Consider the following 2,500-nt stretch of genomic DNA (forward strand, 5'->3'; position numbering starts at 1 on the left):
TCTTTCTTCTTTTTTTATTTTTTTTTCTTCTTCTTCTTTCTTCTTTCTTCTTTCTTCTTCTTCTTCTTCTTCTTCTTCTTCTTCTCCTTCTTTTTCTTCTCCTTCTCCTTCTCCCTTCTCCTTCTCCTTCTCCTTCTCCTTCTCCTTCTCCTTCTCCTTCTCCATCTCCCTCTCCTTCTTCTTTTCCCTCTCCCTCTCCCTCTCCTCCTCCCTCTCCCTCTCTCTCCCTCTCCTCTCCCTCTCCCTCTCCCTCTCCCTCTCCCTCTCCCTCTCCCTCTCCCTCTCCCTCCCTTCTTCTTCTTCTTCATCTTCTTCTTTCTTCCTTCTTCCACCTCTCTCTCTCTCTCTCTTCCTCTCTCTCTCTCTCTCTCTCTCTCTCTCTCTCTCTCTCTCTCTCTCTCTCTCTCTCTCTCTCTCTCTCTCTCTCTCTCTCTCTCTCTCTCCCTTACTCACTTACTCACTCACTCCCCAGTTCCCTCTTCCTCTCCCTCTCCTTGTTTATAGCGAAGTAAATATTTATGGTAAAAACATGTGTTTGTTTGTCTTTGTTTACAGAGGCACGAACAGTGAATATGTGTGTGTGTTATATACGTACATACTTACACACACAAAGTACAGTTAATGACAGAAAGGAAGGGAAATGAGGTTTATAAATGCGCCATAGCGTTTTATACACACGTGCAAAACATTGTGTAGAGACGCACATACGCCTGCATGTGTACATTCACCTACCCGGATAGTGGAGCACTTTTTTTGCACACTTGTACTCATTCTTGCTTGCACTTGCACTTGGATTCGTACTTGTACTCACACTTGTACTCGCTATTACTTATATTCGTACTTACTTGTACTTGCATTTGTACTCTCACTTATACTCTTACCGACTTTTACTTGCACTTCTATGCACTGCCGCACCCATGTACTTGCACAAACACTTGCCTGCACACCTGTACACACGCACATACTCACAGCTACCCTACACACAGTCACGCAACCACACTCGCAAGAACGCACACACTCGCACTCCCACCCGCACTCAACCCGTAACGTGTGCTCACAATTTAGTGTGTTTTCGCATTAACACAACAAACTTCAAGGACAACGGACGGCGATCTTTATCAGGATATAAGGAGTTAAGAACCATTGAGGGAGAGGGAGAGAGAGAGAGAGATTCAGGGAGAGGGAGACAGAAGGGGAGAAGCAGGGAGAGGGACACAGAAGGGGAGAAGCAGGGAGAGGGAGACAGAAGGGGAGAAGCAGGGAGAGAAAGAGAAACAGGGAGAGAGAAAGAGAGAGGCAGGGGAGAGAAAGAGAGGCAGGGGAGAGAAAGAGAGGCAGGGGAGAGAAAGAGAGGCAGGGGAGAGAAAGAGAGGCAGGGGAGAGAAAGAGAGGCACGGGAGAGAAAGAGAGAGGCACGGAGAGAGAAAGAGAGGCAGGAGAGAGAAAGAGAGGCAGGGGAGAGAAAGAGAGAGAAAGGGGGAGAGTCAATGAGAGAGAGAAAGGGGGAGGGAGAGAGAGAGATAGACAGGGATATATATATATATATATATATATATATATATATATATATATATATATATATATATATATATATATATATATATATATAGACAGGGAGAGAGAGAGAGAGACAGACATAGAGAGAAAAAGAAAGAAATAAAGAAAGAGGAAAAAAGAGAGACATGACGAAGTGTCGGTAAGGTTGGCTCCCCTGATCTATGCTGTGTTGTCATCAGGGATGCCAACATAGAGAGCGCGCTGGTGAGTACGACAGTATGTTGCGTTTGTGCGTGCGTTTGTGCGGTAAAGGTGGTGGAGTTTTTTTTTCTTTCTTTCTTTTTCTTTCTCTCTCTCTCTCTCTCTCTCTTTCTCTATCTCCTCTCGCTCTCCCTCTCCCTGTCTCGCTCTCCCTCTCCCTGTCTCGTTCTCCCTCTCCCTGTCTCGCTCTCCCTCTCCCTGTCTCGCTCTCCCTCTCCCTGTCTCGCTCTCTCTCCCTGTCTCGCTCTCCCTCTCCCTGTCTCTCATACTCTCTCCCTCTCCCTCTCTCTCTCTTCACTCTCTCCCTCTCCCTCTCTCTCATACTCTCTCCTCTCCCTCTCTCATACTCTTCCTCTCCTCTCTCTCATACTCTCTCTCCCTCCCTATCCGCTCTCTCTCTCCATACTGTCTCGCTCTCTCTCTCTCCTGTCTCGCTCTCTCTCTCCCTCTGTCTCGCTTTCTCTCTCTCCCTGTCTCCCTCCCTGTCTCTCATACTCTCTCTCTCTCTCTCTCTCTGTCTCTCTCTCTCTGTCTCTCTCTCTCTCTCTCTCTCTCTCTCTCTCTCTCTCTCTCTCTCTCTCTCTCATATGTTTCCCTATATACTCTCTCTCTCTCATATACTCTCTCTCTCTCATACTCTCTCCCTGTCCCTATCTCGCTCTCTTTCTCCCCTTTCCTCCCTCCTCCCCCCTCTCTCGTTATTTATTTCTTTCATTGATATTCGATACAAATTCGTCCCTTT

This window comes from Penaeus vannamei, chromosome 9, assembly GCF_042767895.1.
Source record: "Penaeus vannamei isolate JL-2024 chromosome 9, ASM4276789v1, whole genome shotgun sequence".
Lineage (NCBI taxonomy): Eukaryota > Metazoa > Arthropoda > Malacostraca > Decapoda > Penaeidae > Penaeus > Penaeus vannamei.